We start from the raw sequence: 16,228 nt of genomic DNA on the forward strand, positions 1-16,228 counted from the left end.
CCCCAGCCCCTCACCAACGTTCTAGTCCCTCTGCGCCCTCTACTCCCCTACATGGGCTAAGGGGCTCCACAGAAAGGATACAACTCCATGGGAGGACTTCCAGCAGCTTCCGCCCCGGGTGCAGGGACAGGCGGAGCCTGCCCAGCGTGGGCAGCAGCTGCTGCGGGCCCGCCTCCCAGCCCTTGCTGGTCAGGTCGCCCCTCGTCGGGGTTGCCCGCAGCTGCTGCCATACCCGGACCCTGAGGGCCAAGCGGCTCACGGGCGCCTTCACCGCGGCCTTCACCCGCTGAAGAAGGGCCGGAGCCGCGCCGTTCTTCCGCAGCTCGGGGACCGCTCTGCCCACTCGGCTCTCCTTCTCCTTCCCCTTCCCCTCCTCCTCCTCCCGCGGCACCGCCTGGGCCACCTCGGGGCTCCTGCATGGCTGCTGCGGCCTTCCTCACGGAGCCTCGCTGAAGAACCGGCTCCCGCCGCGTCCGTTGAGGGAATGGGGCCGCGCTTCCGGCCACGCCCCTTTCCCCAACGTGCGTGGCACGTGAGCACAATGGCCCCCGAGAAACAGGAGCTCGGGAGCCTGGTTCCTGCCACCCGCGGGGACACCTCGGATGCCCACCCCGGCACGCATCCCGCGCACAGTCCGCCCCAGTGTCATTAGGGCAAGTTCACACTGTCAAGGTGGCTTCCCTACAACCCCACCTAGTGAAGGCCGGTGAGTGTTCTGAGCCATGGTAACCCAGGTCTTCGCCACCGTCAGACCTGCACATTTGCCCCCTGGCCCCTAGTCTCGAGACCGTCACACAGTGTCCTGTGCACTCAGCCCAACTTTAACGTGTCCCAAACCATTTGCTAATTTTAACACTGACCAAAACTCCAAAGTCTCAGGCACAGTTAAGACGGGCTCGTAATGGTGAGCCATATAAAATCTTTATAAAAAGGTACAGCTGCTTGTGACGGCAGGCGCCAGTAATCCCAGTACTTGCTTGTGAAGCCCACGGACGCAGGTGTGATTCTCAAGGTGGCACATGCATCTGGAAGTCCTTTCAGTGGCTAGGGGCCCTGGCATGCCCGTTCTCATCTGTCTCAACTCCTCCTTCCTTTCCCTCTGTCTCACAAATGAAGAAATATGATTCTTCTTTTAAAAGTTGTACTAATAAGTTTCCAAATAACCTAGTTTAATGACTTTTTAAGAAGGAAAAAGTATTCAAAATAGGTAAGTAAAATAAAGCAAAAGGCACTATAAATACAAACTTGAAAGAATAGAAAATAGAACCAAAATTAAAATGACGTATGATATTGTTATTACCAGCCATGGGGAATTAAAAATGTAGTACATGTTAAGGCCTATATTCACAAAAAGATAGGAGAAAATTTATAAGCACAGATAATAAGAGCAATGAATTATAAAGGGATTTGTAAAAAGAGATAATTTTAAAAAACTAGTATATTTTAAAAAGTCCACTAGAACTTACAAATATACAAAATGGCTAATTAAAATATGAACAAGGGCCTCATGAACAAACTTGATGTAGCTAAAGACCACATGCTAGATATCAGGTACCAGGAGTTAACTTCTAATGTAAATAGAGAGACAAAGAGCGGCCACTAAATAATAGTAACGGTTTGAAGTGATAAAGTAAAAAGTCCAAGAATATATTTAAGTAGAGTCTCAGAAAAACAAGTGAGAGTTTCCACTAAAGAAAAATTCGAAAACAAATCATTTGTAGAATAAGTAAATTTACTTTTTTAAACGGGGTTTTAAATTTTCTGTTATATTGTTTGTATTCCTGTTGTTAGTTATTTATTCATTTTGTTATTTATGATATAGAAAGTAAAAGAGGCAGATACAGAAGAATGGGAATGCCAGGGCCTGTAGCCACCGCAAATACGTTCTAGATCCATGTGCCGCCTTGTGCATCTGATTTCTGTGGGCACTGGGGAATTGAACCTGGTTCCTTAGGCATTGCAAGCAAATGATTTAATACTAAGCCATCTCTCCAGCCTTCATATAAGTAAATTTAATTTTTAAATATTTATTTATTTAATTTCAAGCAGAAAAGGAGATAGTAAGAAAAGAGACAAACAGAATATGGGGGTGTCGGGCCATCTAGTCACTGCAAACAAACTTCAGATGCATGCACCATTTAGTGCATCTGGCTTTACATGGATACTGGGGAACCAACCTAGGTTATTGGGCTTTCTATACAAGTGCCTTAACTGCTGATCCATGTCTCCAGCCCATTAAATTTATGTTGATAACAAAAGAAATGAAAATCAAGAAGCATGATAATTAAAATAAAGTATGCAAAAATGATGATGTGGGTTACAGAAAGATAGAACGACAACATGAGACAGCATATAAGCAGAGGTGGCTTAAACCTGAAATATTCTAAGTTTGGATGAAGTAGATTATTTTCAAATTACACACTCATATTTCTTTTTAAAAGATTGCCTTAGATATTTAGTGTTCAAACTTAATTTGTTAATATATAAATCTAGAATTTTGAGAGGAAAAATAGCAGAAGTATTTTTAAATTAATGTAAAGTGAGTCTGCAAAGAAATTAACAGTCCATAGAAAATTATAAAACTTATAAAAGCCAGGTGTTGTGGCACTCCTAGCACTCAGGAGGCTGGTAGGAGGATCACTATGAGTGTGAGGCCACAATGAAACTACAAAGTTAATTCCAGGTCATTCTGGACTAGAGTGAGATCGTACTTCAAAAAGAAAAAAATTAAAATGGGTGATAATCATTAATACCAAAATAAGTTTCTGGAAATAGCCCAAGCATCACAGTAATTAATATATCTGTGTTAGAGCTTCCAATTAACAGGAAAAGTTAGTAGACTTTGTTTTAAAATACAAATTTATTTTATGGAAATTGTATATGATAATTTAAACAATATTTACAATGTGATACATCTAAAATTTAAATATAAGAATAAAAAATTATATTACATTATTTTAACCAAGTTTAGAAAAGCATATTAAAGTAAAAATTTTTATAAAAAGTAAAATGTTTCAAGGTATATTATGTTGTAAAATCTTTAATCCCAGCACTTGGGAGACAGTAGTAGGTGGTTCACTGTGAGTTAGAGGCCAGTCTGGGACTACAGGGTGAGTTCCATTTCAGCCTGGGCTAGAGTGAGACCCTACATCAAAAAATTCTAAAAAAGGAGCCAGGAATGGTGGTGCATGCCTTTAATCTCAGCTCTCTGTAGGCAGATGTAAGAAGATCGCTGTGATTTCAAGGCCACCCAGAGATTCTATAGTGAATTCCCAGTCAGCCTGAACAATAATGAGACCCTACCTGGAAAAATAAAAAATTCTGAAAAATTACTGGAGGGATGCCTTAGCTATTAAGGTGTTCGCCTGCAAAGACAAAAGACCCTGGTTTGATTCCCTAGGACCCACATTAGCCAATGCACAGGAGGCACGTGTGTCTGGAGTTCATTTGCAGTGATGAGGCCCTGGCCAGCACATCACCCATCCCTTTCTCTTTCAAATAAATGAACAAAAATTTTAAAATCCAAGAAAGAAAATTTTAAAAGATAGTCTCAAACTCTTTGCCAACTATTTATCTGAGAGGGGAGGATTGTGTAGAATCTTTTTTTTTTTTTTTAATAAGAAAAAACATCCAAAAACTAAACACTAGATAAAACAAAGCATCCAATCAATAAGTGGGCAAACTATTTGGACAGATAATTTCTCAAATAATGAAATATGTATGGCCCATAAGAGCTGGGTGTGATGGCACATGATTTTAATTCCAGCCCTTGGGAGGCTGAGGTAGGAGGGTCACAGTGAATTCAAAGCCACCCAGAGAATACAGAGTGAATTCAGATCACCCTGTGCCAGAGTGAGACCCTGCTTCAAAAAACAAACAAACAAAAACAATAATTATGTTTAAAAGATTCAATGTATTTAACCATCAGAAAAATACAAATTAAAAATTCACTGAGGGTTTATATCACCCCATGTTTTATGAATTTTCATTTATTTGCACATGTGCCATAGGTCATATCAGGGTTTTTCCACTATAAATGAGAAGTGCCTATGAAGTTTTATTTTGGAGTCTGCAAAATTGAACCTGGACCAGCAGACTTTGCAAGCAAGTGCATTTAACCACTGAGCAATCTCCCCAGTCCCTAGAATAGAGAATATTAAGAAAACAAATTACAACAAATGTTGGTAAGTATATGAGGAAAAGAAAACCTTATATGCTGCTGGTGAGAATGTAAACTAGTGAAGATACTACGGAGGGTCCTCAGAACACTGAAAACGGAAGGACTAATTTTAGGTTTCTAATTCTTACCCTTAATAATACTCAACATTTATTACCTAGTATTTTTGCCTTCCTAAGAAATACTCCAGACTTCCACATCATGCCCACATTTCCACCTGCTGAGGGCGACCTGTTCAGATGAGTCCTTTCAGGGAAGGTTTTCAAGTCGGAAATAGAAGCCTGAGAAAATCAGTTTGGACTACACTATTCTTCTGACTTACGGAGAGCAAATACTCATGGTACGGATTGCTTATAGAAGCCACACAGAAAAGAACTATTTATTTAGCTGTCTCCAACCAACAGCTGTCAAGAAAATGAGTTCCACAGCTCTATAACTATAAGGAGATAAATTCTTGGGGGAAGAAAATAAACACACTAAAGTGAAACGAGTATCTAATTCCTCAAATGAAAATCATAGCCCTGAGCAGAAGCTTTATCTAACCTATACTCAACCTTAACACAATTAGGAGGCATCACTTATGCTGCTAAGGTTATGGTGTTCTGTCACATAACATTAAGAAACGAATGCCAGCTTAATGTTATAGGCAAACATAAGATCACAGAATCATCAAAATGGAACTCACTTCTTAAAAACACTTATATGTGAGAGCAGAGAGCTAGGGACCTGGCTCACCCTTTAAGAATATTTGCTGTACAAGCTGAAATACCCAAGAGGGGCCCTGACTGGCCCAGCACTGATTCTCTAGGACCCACATGAAGAGCTGGTAAAGCGCTAGGTATAGTCATTTATTTATTTGTAGATGTATTTATTTAACACAGACAAACACAGAGAGAAAGAGGCAGATAGATAGAGAATGGGCACATCGGGACTTAGAGTCCCTACAAACGAACCCCAGGCACATGCGGCCCCTTGTGCTTAAGTGGGTCCCAGGGAATGGATCCTCCAACCAAAGCCCTAAGGCTTCACTGGGAAGCTTTTAACCATTAAGCCATCTCTACAGCCCTCCACACAAAAATATTTAAAAACACAACTAGAAAACCATTTGGCATGAAGCCTAGGCTGGTGCTGACTATCAGGTATAGTCACAGCAGGTGGCTCAAACTTTTATTGTGGCTGATTATCAAGGAAGTGATAAACATTGTTAGGTAATAAAAAAGAAAAGGGGCAGGAGACATGGTTTAGCGTTTAAAGCACTTGCCTGTAAAGCCTCAGGACCTTGGTTTTATTCTTCAGAACCCAGGTAATCCAGATATACTTGGTGACGCATGTATCTGTAGTTCATTTGCAGTGGTAGAGGACCTGGTGTGCCCATTCTCTCTCTCTCTTTTCCTACCCTCCCTCCCTCTCTCTCTCTCATAAATAAATACATATTAAACAAATAAATAAAATACTTTTAAAAAATAAAGTGCATAAGGAATTTGTGAGAGCCTACTATGTGACAGCCAATATATGGATGTTCTTTCATTTAATCCTCGTAACAACTTTGACACAGGATGTCTAGCTCCACTTTTTTTTTTTTTTTTTTTTTTTGTTTTGGTTTTTCGAGGTAGGGTCTCACTCTGGTCCAGGCTGACCTGGAATTAACTCTGTCATCTCAGGGTGGCCTTGAACTCATGGCAATCCTCCTACCTCTGCCTCCCGAGTGCTGGGATTAAAGGCGTGCGCCACCATGCCCGGCTTAGCTCCACTTTTACTCACTAAGAAAACTGTGCTGAGAGTTAAAATAACTGTCCAAAGTCTCATAATTTTAACATGGAAGAGTAAGCATTGCCAAGCAAATCTTTCTTGGAATTCAAAGGTACTTCTAGAATATAGTCAGCCTTATTGATTAATTGAAAGTACCTAGAGAGCAAATGCCATTCAGCAGAGGTGAATACAAAGAGCGGAGTTGGGAAAAATCCTCCTTCTTACTCTAGGGAGTAGGAGAACACAATGGAATTCATACTTGGAATAGAACTAATTTAAGGAAACCTGTAAAGGAATGTGTACTACAATGAATTTTGTATGTGTAAAAAATATCACCTTGAGGGAATATTGGCAAACAGAATACAAGAATATATCAGCAAGATTATTCTGTCTGACCCAGAGATGCAGGGTGGTTCAATATACACAAATTTATAAATGTAATACATCATGTAAATGAATTGAAGGACAAAAATCACATGATCATCTCATTAGACACAGAGAAGGTGTTTGACAAAACCCAACATCCCTTCATGATAAAAGTCCTACAGAGACTGGGAATAGAAGGAACATATCTCAGTATAATAAAGGCTATTTATGACAAGCCTACAGCCAACATATTACTAAATGGGGAAAAACTGGAAGCTTTTCAACTAAAATCAAGAACAAGACAAGGGTGTCCACTCTCCCCACTCTTATATGATATAGTTCTGAAAGTCTTAGCCATAGCAAAGGCAAGTGACACACATAGAAGGGAAACAAATTGGAAAGAAAGATATCAAGTTATCATTATTTGCAGATGACATGATTCTATATATAAAAGACCCTAAAGACTCTAGAAGCAAATTGTTAGAGCTGATAAAAACCTACAGCCATGTAGCAGGATACAAAATAAATACACAAAAATCAGTAGTCTTCATATATGCTAACAACAAACACACAGGGGATGAAATCAGAGAATCACTCCCATTCACAATTCCATCAAAAAAAAAAAATAAAGTCCCTTGGAATAAAGCTAGCCAAGGAAGTAAAAAAAAAAAAAAAAAAATGAGAACTTTAAAACACTGAAGCAAAAAATTGCAGAAGACACTAGAAAGTGGAGAAACATCCCTTGTTCCTGGATTGGAAGAATCAATATTGTGAAAATGGCAATCTTACCAAAAGTAATCTAAACATTTAATGCAATCTCCATCAAAATTCCAAAGGCATTCTTCATGGAAATAAAAAAAAATCCAAAAATTTATTTAGAATCACAAAAAACTTCGAATATCTAAAATAATACTGAGCAACAAAAATAAGGCTGGTGGTATCACCGTACCTGATTTTAACCTGTACCACAGAGCCATAGTAACAAAAACAGCATGGTACTGGCACAAAAGCAGACATTTAGATCAATGGAACAGAGTAGAGGACCCAGATGTAAGTCCAGGTAGCTATAGCCCCCTGGACTAAAAATGCCAAAAATACTCATTGGAGAAAAGACAGCCTCTTCAGCAAATGGTTTTGGGAAAACTGGATATGTATCTGTAGAAGGATGAAAAGAGATCCTTCTATCTCTCCATGCACAAGAATTAAGTCCAAATGGATTAAAGCCCTTAATATAAGACTGGAAACTCTGAAACTGCCTGAGGAAAAAGTAGGGGAAACCCTTCAACCTATTGGTCTTGGCAAAGTCTTTCTGAATACAACCCCAATTGCTCAGGCAGTAAAGACACAGATTAATCACTGGGCCCTCATGACATTACAAAGGTTTTGCACTGCAAAGGACACTATGAATAAAGCAAAGAGGCAACCTACAGAATGGGAAAAAATCTTTGCCAGCTATATATCTGATAGAGGATTAATATCTAGGATATACAAAGAACTTAAAAAGTTAAATAATAAGGAATTAATCAAGGCAATCAAAAAGTGGGCTATGGAGCTAAATAGAGAGTTCTCAAACAAAGAAATATAGATGGCATATAAGCATCTAAAAAAAGGGCTTAGTGGTTAAGCACTTGCCTGTGAAGCCTAAGGACCCCGGTTCAAGGCTTGATTCCCCAGGACCCACATTAGTCAGATGCACAAGGGGGCGCATGTATCTGAAGTGCCTTTGCAGTGGCTTGAGGCCCTGGTGCACCCACCCTCTTTCTCTCTCTATCTGCCTCTTTCTCTGTCTGTCACTCTCAAATAGATAAATAAAAAGTAACAAAAATATATTTTAAAAGTGGGCTATGGAGCTAAATAGAGAGTTCTCAAAGGCAGAAATATGAATGTCATATAAGCATCTAAAAAAATGTTCTATATCCCTGGACATCAGGGAAATGCAGATTAAAACTATGTTGAGATTGCATCTCACTCCTGTCAGATTGGCCACCATCATGAAAACAAATGATCATATGCCCCAGCCAGCAGGGACTTACAAGTACTCGGGGGAAGTCAACCTGAACGGGGAGAGGCAAACAGACACAAAGAAGGAGGCCAAACCAAGTTTCTGGTCAAGGTCTAAAAATTTTATTCTTACACACAGGTTTATTTACATAGGGTTATAGGGGGAAAGGGTCATATTCAGGCCAAAGATCACAGGGTTACTGGCTAAATGTGATTTAGGCCTGAGGGATTGTTAGGGAACTTAAAGGAGATATAATTGGGTGTTTGTCTAACCTTGCCTCAATGGCTTAAAAGCCTGGCCATGTTAGGCATGACAGCCTGACCGTAAACTGGCCTTTTGCAAAAGATAAGATTCTGTAAGCAGTCTGCTGACCAACATTCCAGAAGTACCTAACAGAAAGCTGGGCTGACCAGCTTTCTGATAAATGAGTCACTTAAGAACAGGCTCAGGCAAAATAGGGAGGCTTTTGCTTTATGGCTCCCAACAATCATAAATGTTGGCAGGGATGTGGAAAAAGAGAAACCCTCTACACTGGTGGTGGGAATGCAATCTGGTCCAGCCATTGTGGAAATCAGTGTGGAGGTTCCTAAAACAGCTAAACATTGATCTACCATATGACCCAGCTATAGCACTCCTAGGCATATATCCAAAGGACTCATCTCATTTCCTTAGAAGTACGTGCTCAACCATGTTTATTGTTGCTCAATTTATAATAGCTGGGAAATGGAACCAGCCTAGATGTCCCTCAACTGATGAGTGGATAATGAATGTGTGGCACATTTATACAATGGAGTTCTACTGAGCGGTAAAGAAAAATGAAGTTATGAAATTTGCAGAAAAATGATTGGACCTGGAAAGGATTATACTAAGTGAGGTAAGCCAGGCCCAGAAAGCCAAGTGCCACATGTTCATATGTTCATATGTGGATCCTAGCTACAGATGATTGGGCTTCTGCATGAGAAGGAAAATACTCAGTAGCAGAGGCCAGTAAAAAAAGAGATGTAAAGGGAAGAGATAGGAAGGAAGAGGGTAATTAATAGATTGGTATTGTATAGATGTAACTAGAATTATTGAGATGGGGAGGGGATATGATGGAGAATGGAATTTCAAAGGGGAAAGGAGAACATTACCATGGGATATGTTTTATAAACATGGAAAATGTTAATAAAAATTGAGAAAGAAAACATAACCTTGAATTAAAATTCAGTTTTCTCTTTATTTCCTTTTTTTTCTTAATGTTCGATGTTGGTCAAATGGCATGACTAATCACATCAGTGAAAATAGAGCTAGCAATTCAAAATGTTAACTGTAGAACTTGTAGGTACCCTTACATACCATCTTGCTCTACAATAAACTATATGAATTTCAATGCTTTGTCTGTTTCTTGTCACTTTTTTTCTTGAAACCTTTACAAATATACTAGCAAATAACTATTTTTTGCAAAAACTCAATGCTATTCCTAAACCTACAGATGGATATGTAATCATTATCACTAAACGTTCCACAGCCCCATCATAAAATATCTCTGATATTTCAAATTTTCCAAATTAAAATCCAAATAAGCAAAAGAGAGGTAATTAAGACCAAGTCATAACTTATTTATTAAAAACCACATAAAAATATTAGAGAAACTAGTGAAACAAGTGCTGCTGAGATCAACAAAATTCATCATCTCAGGGACTTACTACAAAAATGGAATAAAGGCACAAATTATCACCATCAGGGTTGTGAAAGATTCAATATAACCTTAATAATAGGCAAAATAATAATTTGAGAATATCAGAAACAAATACAAAAAGCTCACAAAGAAATAATTAAAGTGGACATATGTCTACTAAGTTTATTGAGTTTATACTTTAAAACACCATCCTACAAAGAAAACTGTATAGATATAGATGGCTTTACTGATGAATTATATAAATAATTAAAGAAAACTTATACAAAGTCATTCACAAATGTAAAGAAGAAGGAAACTTTCCTAGAGGGTATTGTAATAACAATGGTTCTGTATCACAAATAAGAGAGAACATTCTTTTATGAAATCAAGTTAATAACAATAATAGAGATCATATCTTATAGCATGTGGAGTCATCCCAAAAATATGAGATCAATTTCACATTTATTTATCACGCAATATAATCTTTTCTATCCATGTGATCACTTAATAATTCAGGAAATAGTTTTAACAAATCAAAATGTATGTCCATACCAAGTGTGTTTCTTAGCACTCATACCAAGTGTATGAAAATGTCCTTAATATGAATAAGGGCATCTTAAGAAACCCATAACTCACATTAATAGTAAGATTGAATGCTTTGATCCAACACTAATAAAAAGACAAGGATGTGTAACCTTACAACTTCCTTGTCAAACTGATCCAGGGAGGTTGCTATTTGTCATAAGGTATTACACTGGATTAATATTCAGAAATAAAAAGGATGAAATGACAGTGTTTAAAACACGGGTAAATATCAGAATAATTATGATAAGTCCAAAGGGCTGGGTAGAAAATAAAGTACTGCATGATTGCATTGAAAGAAACCAGAAAATAGAGAGGTTTCCTTGCATAAGGGTCCCAAACAAGGAAACATAAGAGGAAACAGGAGACAACATTTGTGGGTAATGGAAATGTTCATTATCTGGATATTGATTACAATGTCATGCATCTCAAATTTGTCAAAACTTAATTGATTGTGTCATTTAAAGGATAGCTTTGGGACTGGAGAGATGGCCCAGCTGTTAAGGTGCTTGCCTGTGGTGGAGCAGAGCCTGTTGACCCAAGTTCAACTCCCCAGTGTCCACATAAATCCAGATGACCAAAGTGTCACTATGTGACTAGAATTCCTTTGAAGCAGGTAGAGGTCCTGATATGCCCATTCTCATGCCCTCTCTCTTCATCTTTTTCTTCCTCTCTCTCTCTTTACTTTGTCTCTCTGTGCTTGTAAATGAATAAATGAAAATATTTTTTAAAACTAAGGATAGTTATGTTCTTATGTATAATTCCCAAAAGAATTATACCTCAATTGAGAAGTAATTGTTTGCACTTACAAAACTAGAAGGTAAATGAACTAACTTCTTGTCTGTCTGGGGAACGTGATGATAGATACATAGATGGATACATTGACTGATGACAGAGAGATAGATAGATGATAGGTGATAGATAGATAGTTGATAGACAGACAGATAGATACTTTCCCACAGTCCACCAGGATGACAGCATCCACAGGTCTAGATTCCACAGAAAGGATTTATTGCTTCCTGAAATTAGCCCCTGGAGCTTTTTTTAAATCACCGCTTCTCTCGCATGTTATTATTTTTTACTTAATGTTTACTAGTGTATCCTCTTTTCTGTGTTGTTAGTATGAGGTTAACATATTCCTCCAGCTTCTCCATACTAGCCAGTAGTCTCCTCAAGCATAGGCTAAAACTGAACAAATGGCCCTAGAAGCCTAAAATAGTTCTTAAAATAAAAGCAAGCCAGAAATTTCTTCCAAGAGGTTCTGTAGTAAGAAATCTATGGGGAAAACAAAAGTCTTAAATCTTCTCAGTGGATGCAGCAATGAACTCTGAAAATCTCTTTCAGCACTGACCAATAGAAATTCAGCTTCTACAGGGAAGCATCCTGAGTGGCTCTCCATTGCCCAGTAAGGTTCAGTCTAGACTGAAACAAAGATCCCTCAGGTATGTTCCTTTTGCACGGCATAGAGCTAGGTTGTGTTATAAGAGCTCACTTTTGCTTCATTTTTTTCCTCTAATTTTTATCTTAGTTTTAATTGACACATAACATATAAAGGGGATATCGTGTTGTATATTTGTTCTGGCTTATATCACTTAATAGAATGTCCACCGGTGATATTCATGTTGTTACAAATAATAAATAATAGAATTCCATTCTTTGTGATGGTGAAATATATATGTATAAATGTTCATATGTTTGTATGTATATATATACTTCCCTATCACAAAGAATGGAATGATTGACATAGAAAATGGCAAAAATTTAAATAAGAGTGAAAGTAATAAGACGTAAAGATTAGAGGAACTATAAATGACAAATATATGACACATCCACTAAGAAAAAGGACCTACCTTCCTAAACACCAATATAAGATTTTTGGTTTTGTTTTTATTTTTATTTATCTATTTGACAGCAAAAGACAGAGAAAGAGGACAATAGAGAGAGGGAGAGAGACAACGGGTGTGCCAGGGTTTCCAGCCACAGCCAACAAACTCTAGACACGTGTGACTCCTTATGCATTTGACTAATGTGGATACTGTGGAAAAGAGCCTCGAACCAGGGTCCTTAGGCTTCTCAGGGAAGCTCTTAACTGCTATGCCATCTCTCTAGCTGGACCAATATAATTTTTAAAAAGCAAGCTACACAAAATAAAGACAATAACCAAATAAACACACTACATACAATAATTTTTCTTTAATAGGTGAGTTAAACCCATTCACATTTATTGATATGACTAGTTCCTTTGATTTTAACCCTTTTCTTTTTTATGTAGTGATTATTTGGTTATTTTCTTTATTTGGTGTCTTTTAGATTATCCTTTATTTTTGATCTTCTTGGAAGTGGCATGCCTCTATGCTGTTCCTGAGAAACATGATGCTAACTGTAGCAGACAGATTCAGGTTCACTGAGATAAACTTCCAGACCAGGCACAGTTATGGAGGAAGGGATTTATTGAAGCTTACAGATCCAGGGGAAGTTCCATAATGACAGAAGAAGCTGGTCTGCTTTCACAGGACCAAGCAGAAAGAGAGAGAGAAGTACAAGCCTAAAGTTTAAAAGACACACAGCACACTTCAGGAACTCCAGCTAGGCACACTTTGCATATCTTTAGATTGGAATTTGAAACCCATCACCACAGCTTAAGATCCACCCAGTGACATTGCCTCCAGCCAGGAAGCCAGCAGATGCAAACTACAAACAATAAAGGACTGAATATACTGGGGGCCATCTATTCTGTTCACACTACCCCATTAGCTAATATGCTCTTTTCTTTAGTTGAGAGATGGGGAAGGACCTGGAAATCCTGAGGACTTTATTGTATCTTCTAAGATACGGATCACAGTTGATCTTTCCAAATATCTAGCTAGCCATGGCATTCAGTAAGGATAAATGACTTTTCTCTTATGCATACAGGTATTTCTTATGGTATAGTTTTAAACTGTTTTGATAATGTTTATAATGATTTTACAATGGCCTTTCTTTTCTTTTTAATTTTAAAATTTTTTATTTGAGAGCGACAGACACAGAGAGAAAGACAGATAGAGGGAGAGAGAGAGAATGGGCGCGCCAGGGCTTCCAGCCACTGCAAACAAACTCCAGACGCGTGCGCCCCCTTGTGCATCTGGCTAACGTGGGACCTGGGGAACCGAGCCTCGAACCGGGGTCCTTAGGCTTCACAGGCAAGCGCTTAACCGCTAAGCCATCTCTCCAGCCCTGTACTTCAATTTTTTTGCTGCTTCTCCAATCTCAATGCCTATGATTACAGTTGTATTTAACTCCATTCTCTCTTGATCCCTTCAAATGATATCTTAAGTTAGTTTTTGTACCTAGTCATAGTTTACTATTTTTTCTCATTTCCTTTTTGTCTTTCTTATCTTTAGCATGTGTATGTGTATGTATAGGATGCTCATGTGTTTGTGTGTGTGTGCATGTACATGCATATGATTTCATGTGGACGCCAGAGGTTAGGTGTGTTTTACACTTACTTTCTACATTACCTTTTTTTTTTTTTTTGAGAAAGGGTCTTTCACTGAATTTGGAACTTGCTGACTCAGCTATAATAGCCATCTGTCAAGAACTGGGAACCTCCTAATTCCGCCTCCCAACTGGGAGCATAGGATGACGTACGCATACCTCTCAGGTTTTCATGTGGGTGGTGGGAATTCCAACTCAGGTGCTCATGCTTGAGTGGCAAGCACTTTACTAACTGAGCCATCTCCACAATCTCTGGTAATTTGCTTTATTTATTTACATTTACAATTCTCAGCTACAGGTATTATTAATAACTTAAAAGGCTATTTAAATTATTTCAAGTTGAAGGTGTATACTATTTTCTTCTAGCACATTGATGGTTTTTGAAGAATCTTGATAGCTGAAATATTTATATTTCTATTTTCTAGTATCTTTTCTGGTGAAAGGCCCAAGAATTCAGAAGCCCAGAAATACTATCACGCTCCAAAAGGAGCTTAAGCCGGCCCCTGCATACCTCAAACTCCAGGCTTTACTCTCTGTTGAAAGCAAGTAAAGAATCCCTCTTCTCATTATATCAGAGCCCGCTCCTAATATAAAACTACGTAAAAAGGGCATGAGATAACCCTCAAGGATGGGAAATGAGTAATAAAGTAAACCACTTATTTGGTTTCTGTAAATAGTCTGCACCATAAGCTGTAGCATCCTGCCTCAGACCTCCAAGGTCAAAGGAGACTGATACCACACTCTGGTACCCCCACCCAAGGACCTGCGCAAATGCTGACCACCAAGGTCATAAGAGATTGATTGGTCCATGAGGGGCTTGAACAAATTAAACTAATTGGCTTAGAAACTATGGAGTGGCACAAACTGACTGGCTCGCCCCCCACGGGCTCCTGACATTAAAAAAATGATTGGTCTAAAGCACAGGCTTTGTTAGAAACCCTATAAAAACTGTCCCGTTCCTGCATTCGGGGCTCTGCAGTCCTCTACCCCTGTGCAGTGTACGACTGTGGGCCCCAACGTGCTTGGAATAAAATCCTCTTGCAATTTGCATCAAGACCGCTTCTCGTGAGTGATTTGGAGTGTCACCATATCCAGGCAGAGTGTGGGGTCCTCGTTTTGGGGGTCTTACACTGGTAGCTCTGCATGGAGTGAGTTTGGTTTCTTCATTTTGGAAGAATCAAAGAGAAAGAGAGAGAGAGAGACTGAGAGTAAATGCAAATTGGACCACCAGGGCCTTTAGCCATTGCAAACAAATTCCAGATGTATGTGCCAATTTGTGCATCTGGATTAAAGTGTGTACTAGGGAATTGAACATGGACGGTTAGGCTTTGCAGTCCCTCTCCGTTATTTTTTAAACAACTATGAACTATTTGAAGAACAATTTAAGTGTATGGACTTAGGAGAAAATCTTTCTGTTGCTAAGAAAATATTTTTCTTAGAAATACCAAGAAGAGCTAATTACTCTGCATCAATACCTATGTTTCCACATTACCACAACATTCTGTTTCCAAAGTGCTTATCAGTACAAGTTACTGCTTCATATGGTGCATTACATGCATAGATTTAAAAATAGAGACTGGGAGATGTCTCTGAGGATAAAGACACTTGCTTGCACATCTAGCCAGCCCTGGTTCAATTCTCACATAAAATACCCACATGAAGCCAAATACACAAAAGAGTTCATTTGCAGTGGCATGAAGCCTTGGAGTTCCCATGACTGCTACCACCTCTCTTTTCTACTTACAAGTAAGTAAATATGTGTTTATTCATTTAAAATAAATTAACTGTAAACCTAAGAGATTCTCATCCTTGAGTGGAGAGTAGGCCTTTGTGGGTGAGTCCGTTGCACTCAACGCTGTGTATATTGGTCTAGCTGATGAGGACAAAAGGCCAAAGATCTGCTGTCTGTATGACAGATTATCAAATGTGCTGACAAATTGGAGTTCGTGTGATTGAAAAATTCACAGGGGGAGAGGAGGATGGCTCAGGGGTTACAGTGCTTCCTGTGTAAAAACATGAGGATCCGAGTTCAGATTCACCTCAACCATGTAAAATAATGGGCATGGTAGTGAGTGCCTGTAATCCCAGTTATAACAAGACAAAACAGGCTCTGGGCTTGCTGGCTAGTTCGTCTAGCCCAAGTTGTAGCTCTAGGTTTAGTTCAAGACTCTGTCTCAAAACAAGAAAAGAAAAATAGGATGAAGAGAGATAGGTATCCACC

This window comes from Jaculus jaculus, chromosome Y (genome assembly GCF_020740685.1).
Source record: "Jaculus jaculus isolate mJacJac1 chromosome Y, mJacJac1.mat.Y.cur, whole genome shotgun sequence".
Classification (NCBI taxonomy): Eukaryota; Metazoa; Chordata; class Mammalia; order Rodentia; family Dipodidae; genus Jaculus; species Jaculus jaculus.